This window comes from Watersipora subatra, chromosome 6, assembly GCF_963576615.1.
Source record: "Watersipora subatra chromosome 6, tzWatSuba1.1, whole genome shotgun sequence".
Taxonomy (NCBI): Eukaryota; Metazoa; Bryozoa; class Gymnolaemata; order Cheilostomatida; family Watersiporidae; genus Watersipora; species Watersipora subatra.
The window spans coordinates 24,091,556-24,119,194 of record NC_088713.1 but is presented as its reverse complement, the minus strand read 5'-3'; the positions used below and the strand labels follow the sequence as shown (position 1 = coordinate 24,119,194).

The following is a 27,639-nucleotide window of genomic DNA, read 5'->3' as shown; positions in this document are numbered from 1 at the left end:
AGGCTTCAAACTAGACAAGTGCTAAGCAAAAAAATAATTGATGTTTTAGTTTCCTATTGCATTTTATTTATGTTTTTAAAGTTAGAAGATAAAAACAGCTATGTGATGAATTTATTTATAAGGCAACCAGTATATGCCCAACAGTATCAATCTATTCATTCATGATATTCACTATAAAGTAACTTATTATCAGTGTTATGAAATTTTAAATGTACATAGTGCTATGTGCAAGCTAGAAGCTGATGTCTCTCATTTCTTCGAAGTCCAGAATATAGCCAGAACACCAGGTTTCGATAGCCAAAGAATCTCTGTCTTACTCCTGGTTCCACTGGTTCACCAGTAACAACATATTTGTCATCTAGAAATAAAATATAATTAGTAATAAATGTGCTTATAAACTGTTAATATAATCACTGCTATTATATCAAATCACAGGAGACGAGAGGCAACAAGTATGATAACTACTTACCATAATATACCAGGTATTGGTTCCTAGACACTTCTAGAGGTGCCTCATGTAGTAGTTGTTCCACTCCCGGATTCATTGTTATGCAACTAAAGGGAGAAAACAACAAAACATGTCAATCCCGCATACAAGAGTCTCAGTACTGCCAGGGTACAGCCAATAGCAAGCATTATGTTCCAATACCAGTGATAACCATTGAATTGGCACTAACCTGTCTCTAGTCACAATCTTTTCTGATCCTGCAGCATGTTCTTGACAGCATACATTCTGGGCTCCAGTAGGCATCAAAGCACAATGTCTACAGTGGCACCATCTTCTTACATCTCGATATTCCTTAATCTCCTACGATCAATAAATGATGGTTAGTAATTTTATTGATTAGAGGGTGAACAGTCATGGGTGGCCAACAACCAGGTATGTTGTTGGTAGTCATTTCTGTTTTTGTTTTATTTTGTTGTAGAAGTCAATTGAATTAAATCAATCGTTGGGGTTGATTTACTGCACTCAGGGATTCTTTAGAATAGAGAAGCCTACAGTAAATAACTTAATTTGTCTATAAGCTAGTATCATACACAAAGTGATTAATTTAACTGTCTAATACACCTGTATTTTATTTACCATATAATTTATTCAAATATATAATAATATAAAATAAATATTTTAACTTTTATATTCTTTATTTTTGATGTTTAATTACTAATTTGTATTTAATCAAGTTCACTTACTCTTTGTCTCTCTTCAGCCACCTCTTGCAACACAAGCAGCTCGGGGTCGATTTCCTCTACATTTCTGTATGAAACAAACAATGCCATCATGTAAAACAATGTGATAATAATTACTACGTTTAAAATGAACAAAGGAATGAAAAAGGCAAACTCTAACAATCACCCGAAATCTATTAACTCAAAACATGTGTTTGTATTGGTCGGGCGTTAGCACGATCCCCGAGCATTGGTGATTATCTAAAACGCTAGTTTATTATTAGCCCTCTCTTGATTTAAGAGCACTGATGGTCACAAAAAAGGGCAGTCTCAATGGCAACGAAAAAGATCGATGACCTAAGTCTAAATGATAATGATGACGTCACAATTTGAGAACCGCAACCAAGTGTTTTTTTGTAGGAAATATTTTGACACCCTGTTTTTCATAGTTCTATTATTCTTTGTGTATTGAAAACAGGCTCATTCGAAGGCCAAGACATGAATGTATTGAAATATATAATAACAAAATTATGTAATTTATGTGCTTTAAAAGTAGTTTGCAGCAGACCTTGTCCACTGTAGACCACCGGTTCTGTTGATGATTGAACAGAGCACAAAATAGCAGTTTTTATTTATAACATTTCTAACTGCGCAGTTACTAAACAAACATAGAGCTGCTGCAGAGAAACATGCTATCTGCTATAATTGAATTTTTTTACACGCAAATTTTTGTCAAATGTTTCATGCTTGCCAAAGATAGAAACGACAAATGTGGACGATGCAAGAGAAATCACCATGCAAACTATTCCATGTTAAACATTTTCCATATTTCTGTCATTCCTATTTGAAAGGTTGCTGCCGAATGAGACATGAAACTGCTATGACCCTCTGGTGTACAATTCTTTATCTTTTTTAACAAAGCACTGATGTTAATCTGCATGTCCATTGTAACACTCGTCGCAAGGTAGCACCAAATGCACACAATTTCAAATTCGCATAAATTGTTTGTCAAATCAAACAGTATTCATATTAGAGTAGGCAATCCCTCAAAGATCGAGAGTGATATCTGCTTAGTTTACTTCAAACAGAGGCTGTGCGTACTTGTAAAAGTATGAAATAATTGTACAAAAAAATGTACAAAAAAATTGTACAAACAATGTCTCTGTCATCTTGCAACTAAACAATGTCTCTGTCATCTTGGCTGGACATGTCTGAGTCTAGTGTCAAGAGAACCTCAATGACTGGAGACATGCCTATTGTAGAGAGTAATTTAAGGTTTGATGATATTCCTGTCACTGTCAGTGTCATTTTGGGGAATTGAACCCTAACCTGTGTTTGGAGGTCAGGAGCTTTAAACCATCAGGCTGCCTCCGGAAAAATAATATAGCAAAAATGGTTTGAACAGATTTAATTTACAAAATCAGTATTTAAAATGTTTCATAAGCAGTTCCATTTTATGCTAGTGGTTACCGTTTATCTGTTACAGTGGAGAGCATCTCTCCACATATAATTAGTTTAGTAAAACTCTATTGTCACCTAAAGCCTGGTTCCCATATCGGTTGCAATACTCCGGCGGTAACTTGCGCAGCAAAAAGTTTGCAAAGTTAGGCTCGACGGCATCTGTTCACATATAAGCTGCATCGCTAAACATAATCGTGTAATCAAATAAAATGTTCACTCGCCATGCCGTTTCTATAACGGTGCCCCTCACCCGTACAGTGCATTTCGGGAATGTTTTGCCTGCGGCCTTTGGCAAAATTTTAACAGCGCTAAACTATTGGAATGCCGCCGGCAACTACCGGTGGTCCTCGGCGCGTAGGTTCCCAATTCACCGCTAATAGCCTGTGGTGCTGTCGCTGGTGCTTAGCGACGTATATGGGAACCAGGCTTTAGTTGGAGAGACAATCTTAGGTGAAACCAAATGAACCTCAAACTGTTGTTTGAGAGATACACTGATATGTGTATCTTGTGTTTACATCTTGCGTATCCCTCACAACTTTAAGAACACTCCCGAAGTTTCAGCCTTGATTCAAGTTCACAAAGATACGTAAAAGCCGAGCCAGTTAGGGTCCGTGTACATGCGCATGTGTGGTGATGCATTAATACATCTTAGAAATATTTTATTGTTTTTTAAAGTACAACAGTCAACACATGCCTAGGCATGTGTTGACCATAAAGAGTGCCTAACACTTATGACAAAGGCGTAGGGTGTCTGCTGCAACATTGGATTGACGCATAAACCATTGATAGAGTAATTAAAATGCCTGTCACACATCACTGAGACATGGCAAGTGGAGGACAACTCCAAGTATATGGATATGCTACCCCATTCCACAATAAAGAGTGTTTGAAACAGTCAATCCTGTATGATAAACATAGCGACTTGAATGTACCCTTATAGAATATCCATGACAGATCAGCAGCAGGACTCCGCTGCCAGTGACAGCAAGTCTAGTAAAGTAGTTCCAGTTATAGCAAATTTAACTCTAAAGAGAGCATCTCATGAGGTCTACTGTGGAATGGAACCGTAAATCCCCAAAGATCTATCTTATCAGTGGCAGTACTTTCAACCGTCTTCCTAACGGAGATAAAAACCTCAGGCAAACAGAGGAAAGACAACTTACAGCATCCTTTGAAGATTTCCCACTCGCCTTCATTTCTCTCAGTCTTTTCTCCTGCTTTTCATAATCCTTTATCTGTTCCTTCCGCTTCTGTTTGAACATCTTTCTGAATGACGCTACACAACCAAATACATCCTAATAATAATGCTAAATGACCAAATATGTCCTAATAATAATGCTAAACAACCACCCATATCCTAATAATAATGTTAAACAACCAAATATATCATAATAATTATGCTAAACAACCACATATATCCTAATAATAATGCTAAACAACCAAATATATTATAATAATGATGCTAAACAACGAAATATGTCCTAAAAATAATGCTAAAAAACCAAATATGCACTAAAATAATGCTAAACAACCACATATATCCTAATAATAATGCTTAACAACCACATTTATCCTAATAATAACGCTACACAACAACATATATCCTAAAATTAGTGCTACACAACCGCACAGGTCCTAATAATAATGCTAAACAACCACATATATCCTAATAATAACGCTTACTCAACAAGTACATCATAATAATAATGCTAAACAACCAAATATATCCTAATAATAATGCTAAACAACCAAATATATCCTAATAATAATACTACACAACCACATATATCCTAATAATAATGTTAAACAGCCACATATATCCTAATAATAAGTGCTACACAACCAAATATATCCTAATAATAATGCTACACAACCACATATATATCCTAATAATAATGATACACAACCAAATATATCCTAATAATAATGCTGCACAACCAAATATATTCTAATAATAATGCTACACAACCACATATATATCCTAATAATAATGCTGAACAACCAAATATATCCTAATAATAGTGCTAAACAACCAAATATATCATAATAATAATATTACACAACCACATATATCTAATAATAATGTTAAACAGCCACATATATCCTATTAATAAGTGCTACACAACCACATATGTATCCTAATAATAATGATACACAACCACATATATCCTAATAATAATGCTAAACAACCACATATATCCTAATAATAGTGCTAAACAACCGAATATATGCTAATAATAATGCTACACAACCACATATATATCCTAATAATAATGCTACACAACCCCATTAATCCTAATAATAATGGTAACAACCAAAAATAACCTAATAATAATGCTAAAAAAAAACAAATATATCCTGAAAAATAGTGCTAAACAACCAAATATATCCTAATAATAATACTACACAACCACATATATCCTAATAATAATGTTAAACAGCCACATATATCCTATTAATAAGTGCTACACAACCAAACATATCCTAATAATAATGCTACACAACCACATATATCCTAATAATAATGCTAAACAACCACATTTAACCCAATAATAATGCTACACAACCACCTATATCCTAATAATAATGCTACACAACCACATTAATCCTAATAATAATGCTAAACAACCAAAAATAACCTAATAATAATGCTAAACAAACAAATATATCTTGGAAAATAGTGCTAAACAACCAAATATATCCTAATATTAATAATACACAACCACATATATCCTAATAATAATGTTAAACAGCCACATATATCCTATTAATAAGTGCTACACAACCAAATATATCCTAATAATAATGCTAAACAACCACATTTAACGCAACAATAATGCTACACAACCACATATATCCTAATAATAATGCTACACAACCACATATATCCTAATAATAATGCTAAACAACCACATATATCCTAATAATAGTGCTAAACAACCGAATATATGCTAATAATAATGCTACACAACCACATATATATTCTAATAATAATGCTACACAGCCACATTAATCCTAATAATAATGCTAAACAACCAAAAATAACCTAATAATAATGCTAAACAAACAAATATATCCTGAAAAATAGTGCTAAACAACCAAATATATCCTAATAATAATACTACACAACCACATATATCCTAATAATAATGTTAAATAGCCACATATATCCTATTAATAAGTGTTACACAACCACATATATCCTAATAATAGTGCTACACAACGGCACATGTCCTAATAATAATAATGCTAAACAACCACATATATCCTAATAATAAAGCTTAACCAACCAATACATCATAATAATAATGCTAAACAACCAAATATATCCTAATAATAATGCTACACAACCACATATATATCGTGAAGCAATCCAAATACATCCAAACATACACATACATCCATGAAGCGAACTACACCAATCACGCACCATAAATTAAGCAAATTCTACCAACCATAAGAACTGTTTAACAAAAATTACCCCTGAGAAACATGAATATAGCTTAAGTTCCTAATATAATGCAGGTACCCACCATAGTTTCCCTTGTAGAAAAACAGCTTTTGCATGTCAAGGTAAGTAATGTCAGTGCACACGTTGTCAAGGAAAGACTGGTCGTGGGAAACGATCAGGAGGATCTTTTTCCAATTCTGCAGGTAATTGTCTAGCCATATGACAGCATTCAGATCGAGGTGATTGGTCGGTTCATTGAGCAGCAAGAGGGTTGGCTCAAGGAACATGGCTCTGAGAAAAGTGTACATTTTGTTCTATACAACATTTTGATGCAGATTTCCAAGTACAGTCAAACATGAATAACTCGAACTTTGCGGGACCGAGCAAGTGTTCGGATTATCAGAGCGTTCAAGTTATCAGAGCAGTGTCACAAGTCCATGTATTTACTTATTTATTAGTAAATACATGTACATATACAAACTATAATATGAATCAAAATCACAATATGGCTTGTTTCAAATTAAATGCTTCTAGTGTAAAGTTTAAAACGTTTTTATCAAAAAGTATAGATTTTTTCAATCACTTGAGATTGGTTTGTTGTTTGAGGTGATGTTATTGCCAGGACGTTTTTTAGATTGACATTGGCAAAACTTGATCGTTGTTGAAATGCTCAAAAGAAAAGACATCTTTTTTCTTTTGAGCGTTTTACCCACGATCAATTTTGCCGATTTTTCTTCGAAGTTTATGCAAGGATTACCTCACTTTACCTGGGATTCGTTAAGAGCAACACTCCGAGGCAGTTCAATTAGAAGTTTTACGAGGTTTTATGGTACATTGTATATCACTCACACTTTTTGAATGGATACTTATTGAATGTACACACGTATTCTGTGTTTAGGTCAAACGGTGAATAGTTTTTTTTAGCTAAGACAACGTATACGTTTAATTACAACAATTTTTAAGATTTTTTAAACATTCAACATTCCGACGTTCATTCAACACGGAATTAATGTCGGAAAACTATTCATCGCTTGACCTAAACACAGAATACATGTACGTTCAATAAGTATCCATTCAAAAAGCGTGAGTAATAGAGTGATATACAATGTACCGTAAAACCTCGTAAAACTCCTAATTGAACTGCCTCGGAGTGTTGCTCTTAACGAATACTACTTTCCTTACTTCCGAAGGGCGATCGCTAGGCGGATGTTTGGTATAAATCCAAATTCACCAAACCTTTAGAAAAGTCGTTGACAAAAATATTTTGCCGATGGTAGTAATAAAGATGCTTATGAATTACGAAAAGTTGAGGTTTACCTCTATGGCTTGGAATAAAGTGATTTTCTAAAGCGATAACCACCGTTTCGGTAGTTGTTGGGCAAAAACCAGTTCGAGTTAACAGTGTTGAGTTCGAGTTATCTATAGAATTTATCATTACGTGGGAACGGACCAAAGAAACCGTTCAAGGTAACCATGTGTTCGAGCTATCCGTGGGCGAGTTATCCATGTTTGACTGTATTTTATTATGAATCCTGCATGTAACAATTGTTGGTGATGCAATCTACGGCAATTATTTTGTCTTTTTCTACAAACAAATCAGTCTTAGTTGCTTAATGACTGTGTATTACATAATTATGTGTGTTTTTCCAAACCATCATCAAAGAGAGGATATTTTAGTGAGTTCTGCATTTTATCATGGCGGCAGTTCCGCAATCACTGATCAAAGAAGTTCAGAAATTACGCTAAAATGCTGTAATGATTGTTATTCTTCGATCAGCTGATTTAACAATCTTCCACCTAATATCCATTCTCTTAGCAGAAAAAGGCATTTTAAACGCTATTTGTCAAACTATTTATTCGACTTTAGTGGCTGTTGCCCTTTTTCTTTTATTATTATTGTATGGTGCAATTTGAAAAACCTTTCTATTTGAAATGCAATGATTGCCAATAAATTAGCACATATATATAAATATTACTGTACTGGCCATAATTTCAATAAATAGTAAAAAACTATTTATATATATATATAACATGACTATGTAATTTTTGCAAAATAATTTTTTTAGTAAAAAGCAATTTGTAAAAGCCGTGTCCATTTATTTGTCCAAAACTACACGTCGAGGTTAGAAAAATGATCGCTTTAAAGAGGATTCGAACTGACAGCTTTTAAGTTCATGGATTGTCACTCCTCCACCTGTGCCAATTGACTGCTTTCCACACTATGGAATAATTGTGCAATTAGTTATTACACCTTACAATTTCTCACAGCCTCCCGACATTGCCATGGTATTAGTAAATATACAAGTATAAATGAACAAACAGTCATCTTACAATATAATAACGAGGTGATAACCCTCCTATGCATGCACCACAATAGACCAATATTCTGACTTCTATAGTCCTAGAGGACAGACCTGGCAAGATAAACTCTCATCCTCCAGCCACCACAGAAATGCTTGGTTGGTCTCTCCTGCATCTCCTTGGTGAAACCGAGACCGGCTAAGATACGCCTAGCCTTAGGTTCCGCTGAATGTACTCTGATAGCTTTCATTTCCTCAGATACCTAACAAATACAATCAGATGTAGTTGTGGTCTCTATTTTAAATCACAACATTTTAACACAATCACAGAACACCTTGTAGTACACACAAGGAGAAATAGTTTGTCAGCCTCAATTTTTTTAATGGACTCGAGATAAAACCAAAAGATAGAACAGTTATTTACATATATATTTATAGATATATACCTATAAATATATTTATACATCTAAATATAACTTTAAATATATAAATACATATATATTTATACATAAACACATTTATATATATTTATATACAAAGAAACATTTAAATACAAATATATTTTTATATACAAATATAATTAAAAATATATATATTTAAATATATCTTTATATATAAATTATAGTAGTCTTTATCAAAAATTATCAGTGTTTTTCTATCATTTGCGATTTTTTTGAAGAAATTTGACTACCACGATGCTTTAAGGTTAAAATCAAGTAAAGATCGAGGTTAAAATGTCAAGGAGGAAAATACGTGCTGAAATGACATCACTAGTTCCTCAGCTGACCGTCTCTCTCTTTTTTGATATCAGCTATTATGTTAAAGTTGGCACTATTCTGTCTTTTAGCAACTATAGATGCCATAATCACACTTTCTTCAATCTGAGTGTTTTAATTGCGATCAATTTATGAAGAATTTAATCTTGAAACATCCTGGGAGTCAGATCACCTTCAACATCATAAACCATCACAAATAACAGAATATACTGATATTCTCTGATAAGAACTATTAGAATTTTGTGTAAGTTTATCTTCAACTGCAATGAAACAAGCCATAGTTTTAAAGAGAAGGCAACTCCACCTTGAACAGGAGATCAAATACACACTGTCGGGAGGTAAGAGATTCCCACATGAGCAGCTAAACACAATAAAGCTAATCAAGTTGATGATGATACTTGGTCACGGTAGTTTAGTTATCTTCTATGAAAACAAGAGCTGTCAATTTATGCACTAAGATATATTAGTAAGCAAAGATGTATCTATACATATTGTATGCCTATAATTTTACACATAGATGTTGAAATGCCTCCAAAGGTGCCTATATCATTCATTTTACCAATCTCAGGAACAATTGAGGTGTATTCCTCACCTCCTTAAGACGAGTGCCCGCGTCAGCCTTCCCGTTTTCAAAGTCAGCGGACAACTTCTTCTCTAGCTCTAGCAACTCCAGACGCTTCTTGTCAGCATTTAGGACAGCGAGTATAGCGGGTGTATCGTCTGCCTTTACCTCTACGAACAGTATAGGTACAGTGTGACACAAAATTGTTGTGACGCGCAACCATCAAATAAATTAAGAAACAAAATAAAACAACTATAAAAGTGTTTAAATGTAAATGTGAAATAATTAGTAAGTAATAGCTTAATTGAGTCTGTTTTGCTAGGATTACAATAAAAATGACTTGGTAATAATACGATTAATACACACTGAAAAAAAATCGTAAAAGCTGTTAATAGTAAAGGCCTTCGTAGACTCATGGTTAGACAACTTGATTACAAACCTGCGGTTGCAATCTTTGTGAGTTCAAATCATAAACGATGCCAGATTAATCCTAAGATTTTAATAGCCGTAGCTAGACATACTGAAAGACATACAGACTTAAATTGCTCTCTGCAACTGGGGATGTCTCCAGTGATTCCCTTGTTATTGGACTCAGACCAACCAAGATCACAGAGCCGTAGTTTGCGCAACAATCTTTTTAAATCCAAATACAAAAAATTTATAAGTGACAAAATTATGAGCTTGTGATAAAGCCGAGTTTATTCTTCCGATTTGCTGTTCTGAAGAAAAACAGTTAACAAGAACTCACCTTGTTCACTGAGCAAGATATCGATGTTAGGTGAAATATTCAGTTTACGCTGGGCCAAGTGGTTGAGTAGAGTTGTCTTCCCATGCCCATTGGGCCCAACGAGACCATACCTCCTTTGGTTGGCTATGGTGAGAGACGCATTCACAAACAAGTATTTTCCACGAGAGCTTATTGAAAAGTTCTCTACCTGCAACATTCCCTGTCTGTCATAGAATCATGTGAGGAACATGCAGCCATCATATACATCTTTCACTTGACACATCTGACAGCTGTTGCCAATCCACTACGTCATTGGCGAATCATTTGGCAAACATTAACAACGGTCTAAAAGCACTTTACTACCGTTTGTCAGCTATTGACAACCACCTGGCAGTTAATTTCGCCAAACAATAATCCACAACCACTTGAAATCATCAACCGAATTGTCACATATTCATCACACGTAGTTGAAAATTCACTGAAAGGGTTGTCACTGCATCCCAAGAACTTGTCAACTTCTAACAATAACACAGAAAATCACAAACAGCCTTTTCTTAATTATAATTGTGATGAAAGAACAGAGTAAACAATTATTCATGTTATAAAGGTAATAAAACTCAATAGTTAGCAAAAATATTATTAGTATATATTAACTATATTAATATATAATTAATATTAGTATATATATAATATATATTAGTTATATTAACATATATTAATAATAATATTATTAATTATATTAATATTAACCAAAATAAAGTAACTTGTTTGGTTTGAGCACTGATAGGGTTATACTAGAGTCTTACAGTTGCAGAATAAACCACTAGTGATAAAAGAATTAGCATAACTGAACTCTGATTGGCTACTGCCGTGTCACCACCTTTCTACAAACTCAAACTGAGCCCCTGGTAAATGGATGGCTGGCAGATGAGCATACATAGTTAAACGAGATTGAGGAACGATCAGTCTAACCTTACTAATCTTAAATGTTTACTATAAGAGGTTCCAGAATGACGATCACCACTGTGATTGATTGTGACGGAGGAGTGATAGAGTCTAACCTTAATGTCAAAGGCCTTGTCGAGGAGATTTGATGACTTGCTCGACTTATCGGCCTGTGAGAGGGTGAACTGGTCCTCAGCATTCAGAGCATTCAGTTGCTCCTAAAATAGCTTCTGTTTCTTCATTTTCTTTAGCTCTTTTCGGGTGAGCTTAGCTGTTGGCTCCACCTCCTCCTCCTCCTGTAGCAGAAGGAATCAAAGCTACCATATAGCAACCTGAACCGTGCCAAGTAAACCCATTTTATAGTAAAGTCAAACCTCTACAAACTTTCAAACATACGACGGAGACTTTGCGCAAACATTTGACATGAAACTAAAATTTCTAACTTTGAAGGTTAAAATCTCTAGAAAAAATTGTTTTTGAAAATTGAAAATCAAAGAGAAAAAGCAATAAAAAGTATGCAAGCTAAGTTAGTTTAAACATTCCCTAATAAAAGTGAGACTATAGGGGTGCGATTTTAGCTTGTTGCTGTCCAATACATCGACAGCAAGATACTGGTTGATTGCGAGACATGATCTAGTCGATCGCAGAGCCATTCGCTCCATATCCATTGGATCCATTGGATTTAAATGTCATGATGGAACCATTGTGTGAATAGTAATTCTGCTCGTATTCTATTCAGGTAGAAGCTATCATAAATAAGGTTATATAACTTCTTAAAGGTTGACTTGCAACAAAATTCACATTACAGTTATTTGGTATCAAAAGATTTACCATGTCTTACTCTGCTGTGTTGTAGGTGCAAAATATGTAGAAATGTAATTACAAGCTCTTAAAAGCTAAAAAACGAACAGTTAATCACAGCCATCCCGAAAATGCCGCAGTTTGGAATCTCTTTATTTCGACGACGTACTCAAAGGTTGTGGTTATTGTTTTGATACGTGATGTACTCACGTGAAATTAAAGGCCAACAATAGGCTCAATATAAAACGTCTCGTAGCACTAGGGTGTCAGACTGGCTTAGTGTTATCATCTTTGACTATCAACCATTGGGTTGGTGGTTCGAGCCCTGCTTAATGCCAATCTGACAAAAAGCTCTCAGCAAGCTTTCAACCCTAAATTGCTGGGTCTTTCGGATCTAGACCTTAACTTGGAGGCCATGTGTACCACACTGACAACATGGGCACGTTAAAGATCCACCTCTGTCCTTCGCACATTGAACAAGTAAAATGGCTACCTGGCTCTGTCAGACTGGACGTGTTGCAAAATGGTTGATCTGGGTTTCAGGTTAATCTGACAGTTCCAGAAGAAGCCCTTGTTAAGTGTTAGGACCACCCAAGGTAGCTTATAAAAAGCTAGTCCTGGCGGTGTGTTCCTCTACCAGAGAACACTACCAAGCATTGTCACTACATGACAGAAGCATACCATTATTATTTTAGCACTAGTTTATGACAAACACTTCGGGTTCTACCGGGAAGCCCGTATTAAACATAAATGCTCGCTACTTTATAGTCTGGTCTAATCATACGCTTCAGTTTGGTCTAATCATTTAGTCGTAATCTGATCATGTGACCCATACTTGCTGCCAAATAGCGCGAACAATTTCTGCATCATTTTTCGACTATCACGGGTGACCAATAAACATGGTTTTATCGAATGTGTGAAGTATATTTGTGAAAATAGTTCAACGAATGAGGTTGCATAAAAGTGTAAACAGAAACCATTGTGGTCAACTACGTCCCATTTGAGCCGTTTTGGGGATTCTAATCTACAGAGTTTTTGCAATGGCTGCGATGAACTGTTAGTTTTTGAGCTTTTGCGGGCTTGTAATCACACTTCCACATATTTTGCACCTGCAACACAACAGAGTGAGCCATGGTGAATCTGTTGATACCGGATAACTGTAATGTGAATTTTTTTGCAAGTCAACATTTAAGGTTTACCAGCTCTAGACAAATTTGTTTTTGAAAAATTGAAAATCAAAGACAAAAACCAATAAAGGGTATGTAAGAGAAGCTAGTTTAAACTTCTTCAGTAAAAGTGAAACTGAAGAGATGTCTAATACATTGACAGCAAGCTACTGGTCGATTGCGAGACATGATCTAGTCGATCACAGAGCCGTTCGCTCCATCGCTGTAGAACCCCTCAACATCAAATACTATAATTGTCGCTACCCTTTTAAAATTTCAAGATAAAACTGGCGCATCTGTGATTGGCTGATATAGGCGAGCATGACAACCTGATTTAATTCAATTCAGTTTCACCGCAAGCTATCCATAGCCTTTTTTGACATCATCAATTCGTTTGCACATGCACTCATTCGCGAAAACGCCGCCATATTTGTAGACAAACGATCGCCATTCTCGTTCACTTTACATTTGATTTACACTTTACTTTACATTGCTATTTTTTGTGTCATTATTATATTATATCGGGATTCTCTGGAAGAAGTTCGAAAAGAAAGCTTTGTATTTTCAGCTGTAAAAGTTGCCGACAAAGACGGCGGACAACGATAGAGTGATGTCACGAAATAATAAAAGATTTGTGACTAAGATTGACTTTTGAGTGACGAAGACAACAAAGCTTCTCCCAGTTGGCTACTTATACATATTGACAAATATAATCTCTCTAGCAACATAAAGATGAAAGCCATGAGGATAAAGAGAAATGGTTCATCAAGCGTTTCAGATGATTTTTTCTAATACGTAAGAAGACAAGATAAGGTCAGCACACTTTGACCTTTGATAAAAAGGTGATACTTTGATGACCTTTGACCATCGACCTACTTGTGATTTGATGCCTATCGACTTTCTAGTCCTCTCAAATTAGCAATACGAGGTCAAGCTATTTTAGAGAAAAACCTTTATCGTCTTGTACAATAACTGATTGAAAACGAACCATTTCAACAACACTGTCATTGGTCACCTCTCTCTCCTCAGGGCCGAGTTACGGGTTATAATCATCACTCACTTTTTTCTCATCATACTCCACCTTAGGAGCTTTCTTTAGTGACTCAAGATCTAGAGAAAGTTGGTGCTATACAAGATGACATACGCATATGGAATAATACAACAATTGAACATGGTTACTACCATATAAGGCATGGGGAAAGAGACAGGGGCAGGTCAGCAGAGATGGTCTGATAGGCAACCTTGTCTTGAAGACTAGTGTCCTGCCACTCACGCTGTTGGACATCAGTGAAAACCATGAATTACTATATTATAATAGAGCTTTCAATCTACTATATAAACGGCAATCGTTGTCTGTCTATCTGTCTGTCCGCTTTATAGAGTACCGTACTTTTCCGACTATTAGCCGCTACTTTTTTCTGATGGTTTGTGAGCCATGCGGCTTATATAAGGGCGCGGCTATTCGGTGGTTTTTTCTTTCACCGCTAGGGCGAATTAACGGGAATATCTGGTTAGTACACGCCTCTATTATAATACGTAACCTACTATTTATCGTAGGATGGACGATAAATACTGATATGCTAATAATATGAGTTGTCTTCTTGATATATCGAGTTACCGATAACTCCCAAATGTGAGCAGTATAAATAGATTATATGGCAGTCTTTTCTTTTTGGATTCGATCGTACGAAGCAAACTTAATTAATATGAGTAAGTAGTAAAGTTAAATTAGTAGTAAATATTAGTAGTGAATTAAATAAAATTTACTACTCTTTAAATAAATTAATGAGTAGTAAATTACATCTAATTAATATTTACTGCCAACATGTACCGGGAAGGTCATGTGAGCATTTGTTTCTTGCAACAACTGGAAAAACGTTGTTTTGCAATAATCTACTATATAAACGGCGATCGTTGTCTGTGTATATGTGTGATTGATTGATTGTCCGCCTTATAGAGCGGTCTTTTCTTTTATCGTCGTACGAATTTCGGTCGTACGAAGCAAGCTGAATTAATATGTGTAGTAACGGTAAATAAATTATAGAGCGGCTTTCTTTTTCCATTCGGTTGAACGAAGCCAACCGAATTAATATGAGTACTAATTATCGTAATTTCGTAATTTCGTAATATGGACTATTAGCCGCTACTTTTCTCTGACGATTTGAGCCAAGAGGCTTACATAAAGGTGTGGCGAATCTGTTGTTTTTCTTTCACCGCTCGAGTGCATTAACCGAAATCCCCGGTTAGCATGCTTTTTAAACGGCAAATCTCCTGCCGTGTTAGAAAGCACCTTTCCTGAGTTCTGCAGCCTATACAAAGGTGTCTATACAGCTATACAAATGTACTATTCATTAAATAAAATAAATTAACGAGTAGTTATTTACATGCAATTAATATTTACTGCCAACGTGTACCGAGAAGGTCACGTAAACGTTTGTTTCTTGGAGCCACTGGAAAAACGCATTTCTCACCTACTAAATTTCAACATCAAAAATGTAAGTGTTTCTTATACGATGTTGTATTGTCTATGAATTGCCACATCTCCACTACCTAATAACGTTGGATTTGCCGCTGTTCGTGATAGTGGGTCATGTTAATTTCCTTCAGCAGCCGAGTTACTAATCTTTTTCCAGCTACGAGTAGGCCTACTGTAACTTACTATTACAGAACTTTCACGAGTACTCCGAGGGTTGCGATACGTTATTGTGAAAAAAAAGAGAGCAGCTGCTATCAACTTACTGTCACCCTGCATCAGCCATGACCAGCTATACGTCGCCTGCTCAAAAGTAGGCACAGGCCGAAAACTGTTTCTTCATACGCCCGACAAAAAAACCAAAAATGTTGTCTATCCGCATGTGTTGCGTTGAACTAAGGGAGAGAGAGAGAGAGGAGGAGAGGGGGGAAGAGAGGGAGAAAGAGAGGGAGAAGGGGAGAGAGAGGGAGAGAAGGGGAGAGAGAGAGGGAGAGCGAGGAGGAGAGGGGGGGGAGAGAGAGAGGGAGAGAGAGAAAGAGGGAGAGAGAGGGGAAAAGGGAAGGAGAGAGAGAGGGGAGAGACGGAGAGAGGGAGAGAGGGGAGGGAGAGAGAGAAGAAGAGAGAGGGAGAGCGAGGAGGAGAGAGAGGGAGAGAAAGAGGGAGAGAAAGAGGGAGAGAGAGAGGGGAGAGAGAGAGGGGAGAGACGGAGAGAGGGGAGAGAGGGAGAGATGGAAAGAGGGAGATGTAACTGCATATTTGGGGTTGTTTTACAGTATGAAAGCCAACTCTCAATAAATCTTATGCTGCACGTGAATCTGTTACTGTAGGCGGGTAATGCAGCTAGTCCTATTATAAAACAATCTTCACTATTACTATTGCCCAGCTAGTTTCGACTGGCTGCTGCGCTAATGCGTGCTCCGTAATGCCTTGAAGATGTGGTTGTGTCAATAAGATCGATTTAATGAAATTAAGACCAATAAAAGACAAAAAAATCAGCTACAATTTTTGTCTTTGTAGTCTAACCCTGTCTAAAGATATATGCATTTGAGTGAGGCTATCTTTTGAAAAGCTCAGATTCCAGTGGGTGCTTCATTCATGACGTAACGAGTAATACATGTGAAAAGAGTCTAAGAACGATAAATATATGATCTCTTTTTTAGCCAATCATCAGAAGGAAATTTTTATATAGGTCATGTTAAATGTTATCGCTCGTAAAACGGCTTGTCTATGATTTCGAAGATCGTCGTTGTTAGGGAAATTACTCTCTTACTAGTTAGTTACGCACATCGACTACTAGTAGATTCTAGTAGCTATACATGCATCGACATATTTATTTTATAATAATCATCAGACAGGTTATGGTTAGAGCTGACAGACGTCAGCGGCGTAATGCTGCAGAGGAAGATAAGAGAATGGAGGTAAATTTATCTTCAACTTTAAGTATCCTATACATTCTAAGCTACGGGTAATAATTTTAGTACTCATGAATACATCTACTAACAAGTAAAATTATAACTTTTTGATATCACGAATCACCGTTGCATAACTTTTTAATCATTTCACAATTATTTATCATTTCACCTAGCTATAGATTTTTATTTGGCATTTTAGCTAGTAAATTAGATTAATGATTATAATTTATGTTCAGTATGTAATTCGAATTGTTGGCTTGGCGTATTTATGCTTTTGTTAAACATTTATTCGTTTTAAAAATTACACTCGCAATCTATCCAACTCTCAAATTGAAAGCTTTCTCCAAAGTTGAAATTCTTTCAAATTGAAAGTGTTCTCCAACGGTACCCAGTATTAAAACACCAATAATAATGTCAGAACTAATCCTGAGAGACCTACCGGCGTGAGATCACCGACTAGTAGTTTAACCAGAGTGGATTTTCGACTCCATTGGGTCCTACAATAGCGATTCTTGATTCCATGTCAACACCGAAGTTGACCTTTTTGAAGAGGGCTGGTTGGCCAGAATAGGAAAAGTCAGCCCCTACAGACATATGGAAGCATTTGCTGACTCCGGCCATTCAGTCAATTGGTGAGTAACAAACTAACTAGCGGTGGTAAACCACAGCTCAGTACTGAATCAGTATCATTGTACAACTTCGGACACTGAATATTCCTAAAGGCTATCTTAAATGTTGACTTGAAACAAAATTCACCTTACAGTTATTCGGTATCAAAAAATTCACCATGTCTTATTCTGCTGTGTTTTAGGGGCAAAATACAGTGAAACATGGATAACTCGCCCTCGGATATAGCGAACACATGGTTAACTCGACTGGATTTGCTTGGTTCGTTCCCACGCAATGATAAATGGCTCTATATAACTCGAATTCAACACTGTTATAACGAACTGTTTTTTGCCCAACGGCTACCGAAACGGTTGCTATCGCTTTAGAAAATCACTTTATTCCAAGCCATAGAGGTAAACCTCAACTTTTCGTAATTCTTAAGCGTCGTTATTACCTCCATCGGCAAAATATTTTTGTCAACGACTTTTCTAAAGGTTTGGTGAAATTTGATTTATACTTCTATACGATGAATAGCACGGGCTAGCCGAGTCACGGGCGCAAGGATTTTCGCCACGCACATACAAAACAAAAACAGCATGTTGTTTTTGTTTTGTATTTGCGTGGCGAAAATCCTTGAGTGCGTGACCCGGCTAACCCGTGATGAATAGTTTTCCGGCGTTGATTCCGTGTTGAATTAACGTCAGAATGTTGAATGTTTAAAACGTCTTAAAAAATGTTGTAATCAAACGTATACGTTGTCTTAGCTAAAAAAAACTATTCATCGTTTGACCTAAACACAAAATACGTGTGTACATTCAATAAGTATCCATTCAAAAAGCGTGAGTGATATACAATGTACCATAAAACTTTCAATTCAACTGCCTCGGAGTGTTGCTCTTAACGAATCCCAGGTAAAGTAAGGTAATCTTTGCAAAAACCTCAAGAAAGATCGGCAAAATTGATCGTGGGTAAAACGCTCAAAAGAAAAAGATGTCTTTTCTTTGAGCATTTCAGCAACGATCAAGTTTTGCCAATGTCAATCTAAAAAACGTCCTGGCAATAACATCACCTCAAACAACAAACCAATCTCAAGTGATAGAAAAATCTCTATACTTTTTGATAAAAACGTTTTAAACTTTACATTAGAAGCATTTAATTTGAAACAAGCCATTTGTGCTTTTGATCTATATTATAGTTTGTATATGTTCATGTATCTACTAATGAATAAGTAAATACATGGACTTGTGACAGTGCTCTGATAACTTGAACACTCTGATAATTCGAACACTTTTGCTCGGTCCATTGAAGTTTGAGTTATCCGAGTTTCACTGTATGTGGAAATGTGATTACAAGCTCAAGAATGAACAGTTAATCGCCGCTATCACGAAAACTGTCGCAGATTTGAATCTCTTTCCAAAACGGCTGAAATGGGACGTAGTTGAACAAGATGGCTTCCGTTTACACTTTCATGAAACCTCATTCGTCAAAATATTTTCACAAATATACTTCACGTATTCAAAAAAAATCATGTCTATTGTTCTTATGCGTCTATTTCATCATCATTGTAATGCTGTCACTTTCAGCAGTAATATTTCTGAACCTATCGTAAAAATTTGTTTAATTTTTTAAGCTTAGCTCAAAGGAGTGCATAACATTTTCTGATAAACATGATGGGCCTCTTGGGCACCGGTGATAGTAGAAAATGCTGTAGAAATTATTGACGCTGTTTGGCAGGAAGTATGGGTCACATGATCAGATTAGGACTAGACAGATAGACTAGTGTTGGGCACGGGTAGTAATATTCATTGAACTCGAGGGTTTATCTTCTCTCGGGTATCAAGTAATAGAGATTTCGGGTATTCCGGTCTTTCGGGTTTGGGTTTTGTACTGTGAACATAAACTCTGTCTATTGCGCCCTGCGCTCTTAGTCTGGAGGGGTTCAGGGCATTTTCTGTGTCATTTTGTTTGTTTGTGAATATTATTTATTGAGGTTTTCATGAGAAAATACTGTTCTGTTGACCTCAAAATTATATAACGAAAAAATATAACGAGCCTATTTCCTGTTACTCCTGTGAGTGGAACCAGGTCGAAGATTGCAAAACAAAGGTTAAACTCAACAAAAATTACTTGATGGATGACTGTGCAGCGTGCTATAAGAGTGTGAAACCATACAAAGATGGCTTGGCAGCGGTTAGTGGTGAGTTGGTAGTTTTGCTAAGGAAGCATGACAATGGGGTATAACGAGTCTTTAATTTAATAGATAGAATAAAGCATCTTATACCTTATTTACCATACCTACCAGAGATATTGCAGCAATTACAAATGCAAAAAAATTACAAATTACAATTTCAAAACAATTACCGAATGGATTTACTACGTCAGAGAAATAAACCGATCCCGATCTACTGCGGTTTTGTAATGTCGGCAAATAACTGCTTGTTTTTGAGCTTTTAAGAGCTTGTAATCACATTTCCACATATTTTGCACCTTCATTTACGACACAGCAGAGTAAGAAATGGTGAATCTTTCGATACCAAATAACTGTAATGTGATTTTTGTTGCAAGTCAACCTGTAAGAAATTATCCTACATGAAATAACTTTCACTCCGATCATAGAGTAGAACCACGTATAGGTTGTGAGAGTTCAAGATGAAGTTCAGAGAGGATACATGCATTTCACACAGGCTGTACATTGTAGACAACTTATAGGCCAAATATATATGTGAAAGAATACTGTGAAACAAGTGCCAAATGGTAGTACTGCAGAATATAGTGTACATAGTCCTATGCTACAAACATTACAAACAAGATACAAAATGAAATATAAAATATAAAGCGCGGTAATAATATATAACCCAAACAACCAGGACATTGTAAAATCCATCATTCATGCAATATTTAAAAATACATAAAAATAAATAGTAAATGAAAATTAAATCAAAACAAATAACAAGAAAATTCCAGGCAAACTATTCCATTTTAAACATTTTCCATATTTCAGTCATTCCTATTTAAAAGCTGGCTGCTGAATGAGACACGAGTGGTTGCTATGACCCTCTGGTCTAAAACTCCTTATCTTTTTTAACAAAGCACTGATGTTAATCTGCATGTCCATTGTAACACTAATCGCAAGGTGGCTCCAGGTGTGCATAATTCCAAAACCGCGACATCACGATGATAGAAACGGTTATAGTTAAACTGGGTGAACACGCTAACCAGGCTAATCCATTTTATTAAATTCCGGTCAGGACAGCATGACAAGACTGCTAGTAGTGCTACTAGTCACACTGACAGCAGCTAGAGAACTAAAACAGCCTTATTCCTGTTACTCCTGTGAGTGGAACCAGGTCGAAGGCCGCAAAACAAAGGTCAAATTCAACAAAAATCTCTTGATGGATGACTGTGCAGCGTGCTATAAGAGTGTGAAGTCATATAAAGAGGGCTTGGCAGCGGTTAGTGGTGAGTTGGTAGTTGAAACTGCTTTAAATTCGATTTACAATTTGTGAAAAATATCAATTTTAAATTGAAAGCCTGGTTAAAGTCATAAACTCAAGAGTTATCCACTCAATGAGTTCAATGATAAGATATTGGCACAGTAATTATTAGAGTCTTGGACGAACCGAATACAGTAATACTTTAAGATAATGTGATCAGCGACCAAGCTCATATGTCAATTCATTCGCATCTCAAACCGACTTTTCCTATATAAAACAACTAAGTACAAATTAGTCTATTCCCACCATCTGGAAACTACCAAAAAAATGATAATTTTGTTACTACGATGAAAAAAATGATGGAAAGCATATTGCAATGGAAAAACGTGATTTTAGTTGTTGTAATTCACTACCTAAACTCTCAAAGTAATAAATACCTATCTAGTAGTTATGATATGCAACAAAACGTGACATTATTTACCGTATGGAGTTCCTACCTCTGAGACAGAGGTATTCCCCATTGATAATACATTTTAAATAGAAAAAGATCTATTTTACGCAGACAAAATATTTCCATTAACAATCATCTCTTATCCTAAGGTCACTACAATAGTTAAAACTAACATAGAGTTATTAGAGGCTTGGAACACCATAGAATTGCCCCATTCTAATGATAACATATATGATAAGCTTGCAATATACACTGTTTCTATTGTGACGAGTATGAGAATTTGGAATTGTGCGCACATGCAAGTTACCGCGCAGTGAGCATTTCAGTGGGATGTTCGCATGATGTGGATTAACTCAAGCCCTTTTATAAAAAGATACAGAATTGTACATCATAGGTCATAGCTGCACACTTCTGTCTCGTACTTTCGAAACAGGAATGACTGATTTTTGCATGACATTTTCTTGAGCACTATTCACCTGAGTCAATCCTATTTTTCACAAACATGGAAAAATTTGAGAGTACATGAAACTCGCTTGACTTGTGGACGTTTGCCGGTTTCATCATGTGGATGACACAACCTTGCAAATTAACCGCTTCATGGAAACAGTGATAGAAGCTAGTTAACAAAATGACAACTTTTGATAGGATTGAGGAGATGCCTGAAGGGAGAGGACCTGTCTAAGGGAGTCTGAAACCACGGCAGCTTTCATATTCAAATTTACATAAACTGATCATGACAGCGGCATTCTAGTTTATACTGAAAAACAACAAAGCAAAAAGTATATACTTTTACGACATATTAAAAACTTGTGAATTAACTGCGTCATGGAAACAGTGATAGAAGCTAGTTAACAAAATGACAACTTTTGATAGGATTGAGGAGGTGCCTGAAGGGAGAGGACCTGTCTAAGGGAGTCTGAAACCACGGCAGCTTTCATATTCAAATTTACATAAACTGATCATGACAGCGGCATTCTAGTTTATACTGAAAAACAACAAAGCAAAAAGTATATACTTTTACGACATATTAAAAACTTGTGAATTAACTGCGTCATGGAAACTGTGATAGAAGCTAGTTAACAAAATGACAACTTTTGATAGGATTGAGGAGGTGCCTGAAAGAAGAGGACCTGTCTACAGCCATTGGATACACAGGCAAGGAAGAATGCTGGGTGATTGATGGATCATTGCACTGCTACTGTATGGATCATAAATGTAACGGAGGGACCCAGGCAGTGGCTGACTTTACCCTGCTAAATCTGACCAGCTCAGCTGCACTCTTGTATCTCAGAGTCACAAAAAGGAGTCTGAACCAACGACACCTTTTATATTCAAATTTACATAAACTGATCATGACAGCTGCATTCTAGTTTATACCATAAAACAAACAAACAAAGTATATATTTTACCACATACTATAAAGGTTTCTATTATTTGTATGACATAATTTCCACGATCTTGATCAGCTCAATTTTATACAATACACTTGTTTCAACGATTCCTTTGTTTCATGTCAAATAAAACAGTAATCATGGTAGGGTAAGCAATCCCTCAAAGATCGAGTGTAATATCTGCTTAGCTTACTGCAAACAGAGGCTGAGTCCAGTGACAAGAGAACCTCAATGACTGGAGACATGCCCAGGGTAGAGTAATTTAAGGTTTGATGATATTCCTGTCATCTTCAGTGTCCTTTTTAGGAATCGAACCCTAACCTGTGTTTGGAGGCCAGGAGTTTTAAACCATCAGGATGCCTCTGGAACAATAATATAGGAAAAAATGTTTGAACAGATTTAATTTACAAAATCAGTATTTAAAATGTTTCGAAAGCAGTTCTATTTTATGCTAGTGGTTTCTGTTTATCTGTTACAGTAGAAAGCATCTCTCCACATATAATTAGTTTAGTAAAACTCTACTGTCACCTAAAGCCTGATTCCCATATCGGTTGCGATACTCCGGCGGTAACTTGCGCAGCAAAAAGTTTGCGAAGTTAGGCTCGACGGCATCTGTTCACATATAAGCTGCATCGCTAAACACAATCGTGTAATCAAATAAAATGTTCACTCGCCATGCCGTTTCTATAACGGTGACCCTCACCCGTACAGTGCATTTCGGGAATGTTTTGCCTGCGGCCTTTGGCGAAATTTTAACAGCGCTAAACTATTGGAATGCCGCCGGCAACTACCGGTGGTCCTCGGCGCGTAGGTTCCCAATTCACCGCTAATAGTCTGTGGTGCTGTCGTCGGTGCTTAGCGACGTATATGGGAACCAGGCTTTAGTTGGAGAGACAATCTTAGGTGAAACCAAATGAACCTCAAACTGTTGTTTGAGAGATACACTGATCTGTGTATCTTGTGTTTACATCTTGCGTATCCCCCACAACTTTAAGAACACTCCGGAAGTTTCAGCCTTGATTGAAGTTCACAAAGATACGTAAAAGCCGAGTCAGTTAGGGTTTGGGTATATGCGCATGTGTCGTGATGCAATAGCACATCCTAGAAATATTTTATTGTTTTTTAAAGTACCACAGACGACGCATGCCTTATGACAAAGGCGTAGGGTGTATGTTGCAATGTTGTAGTGACGCATAAACCATTGATAGAGTAATCAAAATGCCTGTCGCACATCACGAAGACATGGCAAGTGGAGGACAACTCCAAGTAAATGGATATGCTACCCCCCTTCCACAATGAAGAGTGTTTGAAACAGTCAACCCTGTATGATAAACATAGCGACTTGAATGTAGCCTTATAGAATCTCCATGACAGATCAGCAGCGAAACTCCGCTGCCAGTGACAGCAAGTCTAGTAAAGTAGTTCCAGTTATAGAAAATTTAACTCTAAAGAGAGCATCTCATGAGGTCTACTGTGGAATGGAACCGAATTCCCTAAGATATGTTTCATCAGTGGCAGCACTATAACCCTCTTCCTAACGGAGATAAAAAACCTCAGGCAAACAGAGGAAAGACAACTTACAGCATCCTTTGAATATTTCCCACTCGCCTTCATTTCTCTCAGTCTTTTCTCCTGCTTTTTATAATCCTTTATCTGTTCCTTCCGCTTCTGTTTGAACATCTTCTTGAATGACGCTACACAACCAAATATATCCTAATAATAATGCTAAACAACCAAATATGTCCTAATAATAATGCTAAACAACCACCTATATCCTAATAATAATGTTAAACAACCAAATATATCATAATAATGATGCTAAACAACCAAATATGTTCTAAAAATAATGCTAAAAAACCAAATATATACTAAAATAATGCTAAACAACCGCATATATCCTAATAATAATGATACACAACCACATACATCCTAACAATAATGCTAAAGAACCACATTTATCCTAATAATAATGCTATACAACCACATATATTCTAATAATAGTGCTACACAACCACACATGTTCTAATAATAATGCTAAACAACCAAATATATCCTAATAATAGTGCTAAACAACGAAATATATCCTAATAATAATACTACACAACCACATATATCCTAATAATAATGCTAAACAGCCACATATATCCTAATAATAAGTGCTACACAACCACACATGTTCTAATAATAATGGTAAACAACCAAATATATCCTAATAATAATGCTAAACAAACAAATATATCCTAATAATAGTGCTAAACAACGAAATATATCCTAATAATAATACTACACAACCACATATATCCTAATAATAATGCTAAACAGCCACATATATCCTAATAATAAGTGCTACACAACCAAATATATCCTAATAATAATGCTACACAACCACATATATATCCTAACAATAATGCTAAACAAACAAATATATCCTAATAATAATGCTAAACAACCAAATATATCGTGAAGCGATTCACATACATCCAGACACATACATCCATGAAGCAAACTACACCAATCACGTGGCATCAATTAAGCAAATTCCGCCAACCATAAGATTTGTTTAACAAAAATTACCCTTGAGAAACATGAATATAGCCCAAGATCCTAATATACCCTAGGATACTTATATTTCGCTAGTATTTAGTTTCGTGAGTAGCATACAGAGGAAAATTTTGCTGCAACTTAATTTCACAGCTCTGATGAGTGCGAAAATATAGTGATGTGTAAATAAATGCAGTGGGACAAACATCATTACATTCCTCAGGTCCAGTTCACTGGTACGAAATATTTTTCAATTTGGGACTACCGTACTTTTTGGACTATAAACCGCACCTCTATATAAGCCGCATCTGCTTTATTTTCCAAAAAACGACAATAAAACAATACATAAGCCGCATCTTTGTATAGGCCGCAGAACTCAGGACTGTGCTTCTTAACGTGGCAGCAACTTTGTTGTTTAAAATGGAACAGTGCAGAACGGCACAGTTTCGTATTATCCGACGCTTTTTAACTTAGTGCCTAACGGGACAGTACCGAGAGGCATTGTTTTGTATTTTCTTTCACCGCTAAAAGCCCACTAGTTGGAGGTTCCCGTTAGTGCGCCTTAGCGGTGAAACAAAAAGCCACAGATTAGCTGCACACTTATATAATCGCATGACTCAAATCATCAGAAAAAAGTAGCGGCTAATAGTCCGAAAAGTATGGTAGTTTGTATTTGTGAACCGCAGGTAGAAATGTGTAGACGAGATCAATAATGCAATTTGATCGCTTGCTGCCATTTGTCTCCTGGACTATCAATGACGTCAAGGTTCCTGCCGCAGTGACTGATGTGGTACCAATATTAGAATTCAAGTATTTATAGCACGCGGTGGCCATGGCTCCGGGATGTTATTGTTTTTGGTTGGCAATAAAATTCATCACCACAATAATTATTATTCAATTTTATGACTTTCCATACCAGACTGTCATCCTCATCAGTTACAAATTCAATGATTAAACTAATATCGTCACCTTCCTCATTTGTTTAGGCTTTTCCAATAAAACTTATTATCTTAATTTGTTTTGCCATGCTGCTCAGTCGGTGTATTAGCTATAATGAGTTTAGCAGAAATTGCGCAATTAGCCAACCACACACGAAAATTGCCTGCATTTACGATATGATGATTTTATTGTAAATATCAATGAACAAAGCCATTTAAGTTCGCGTTTTCGCTCGTTCGTTATGATAGTTTAGTTTCGCTCATAAAATTTTCGCGAGAGGATGACTCCGCGAAAATGCGAAAGTTAGATGCTGCGAATACATAAGTGTCCTAGGGTAATGCAGGTACCCACCATAGTTGCCCTTGTCGAAAAAGAGCTTTTGCATGTCCAGGTGAATAATATAAGTGCAGACGTTGTCAAGGAAAGACTGGTCGTGGGAAACGATCAGGAGGGTCTTTCTCCAATTCTGCAGGTAATTGTCTAGCCATATGACAGCATTCAGATCGAGGTGATTGGTCGGTTCATCGAGCAGCAAGAGGGTTGGCTCAAGGAACAAGGCTATGAGAAAAGTGTACATTTTGTTCTATACAACATTTTGATGCAGATTTCAAAGTACAGTCAAACATGGTTAACTCGAACTTCACGGGACCGAGAGAAAGTGTTCGAATTATCAGAGCGTTCAAGTTATCAGAGCTCTGTCACAAGTCCATGTATTTACTTATTTATTAGTAGATACATGTACATATACAAACTATAATATAAATCAAAAGCACAAATGGCTTGTTTCAAATTAAATGCTTCTAGTGTAAAGTTTAAAACGTTTTTATCAAAAAGTATAGAGATTTCTCTATCACTTGAGATTGGTTTGTTGTTTGAGGTGATGCTATTGCCAGGACGGTTTTTTAGATTGATATTGGCAAAACTTGATCGTTGTTGAAATGCTCAAAAGAAAATACATCTTTTTCTTTTGAGCGTTTTACCCACGATCAATTTTGCCGACTTTTCTTGAAGTTTATGCAAAGATTACCTCACT

The 27,639-nt window shown here is 36.2% G+C and overlaps 1 pseudogene; it reads right to left on the bottom strand.

The window, feature by feature from the left end:
• Positions 1-221: 221 nt before the first annotated feature.
• On the bottom strand, positions 222-27,183 carry LOC137398768 (ATP-binding cassette sub-family F member 1-like; annotated as a pseudogene).
• Between the last annotated feature and the right edge of the window lie 456 nt (positions 27,184-27,639).